This window comes from Propithecus coquereli, unplaced genomic scaffold, assembly GCF_000956105.1.
Source record: "Propithecus coquereli isolate 6110/MARCELLA unplaced genomic scaffold, Pcoq_1.0 Scaffold127, whole genome shotgun sequence".
Taxonomy (NCBI): Eukaryota; Metazoa; Chordata; class Mammalia; order Primates; family Indriidae; genus Propithecus; species Propithecus coquereli.
Genome location: NW_012136858.1, coordinates 5,051,895 through 5,052,279, shown reverse-complemented (window position 1 = coordinate 5,052,279; position 385 = coordinate 5,051,895).

Below are 385 nucleotides of genomic sequence, written 5' to 3'. Positions count from 1 at the left end.
AGGATATTTTTAACCTTCCATTCAGAAATAAGTTTAGACTTACAGAAGTTGCAAAATCAGTACAGAGTTCCTATGAACAATTCATCCAGCTTTCCCTAATGTCGATCTCTTACATGACCGCAGTACAATTAATTACTGAAGAATTTTTCAATTAATATTATTTTTTATTGAAAAATCATGTATTTGATATAATGACTTGTTTTTCTTTGGGTAGATAACGAGTAGTGGGATTGCTGGATCAAATGGTAGGTCTACTTGTAGTTCTTTCAGGAATCTCCATACTGTTTTCCATAGAGGTTGTACTAATTTATGTTCCCACTCACTGTATAAGTATTCCATTTTCACTGCATCCATGCCAACATCTATTGTTTTTTGACTTTTTTTT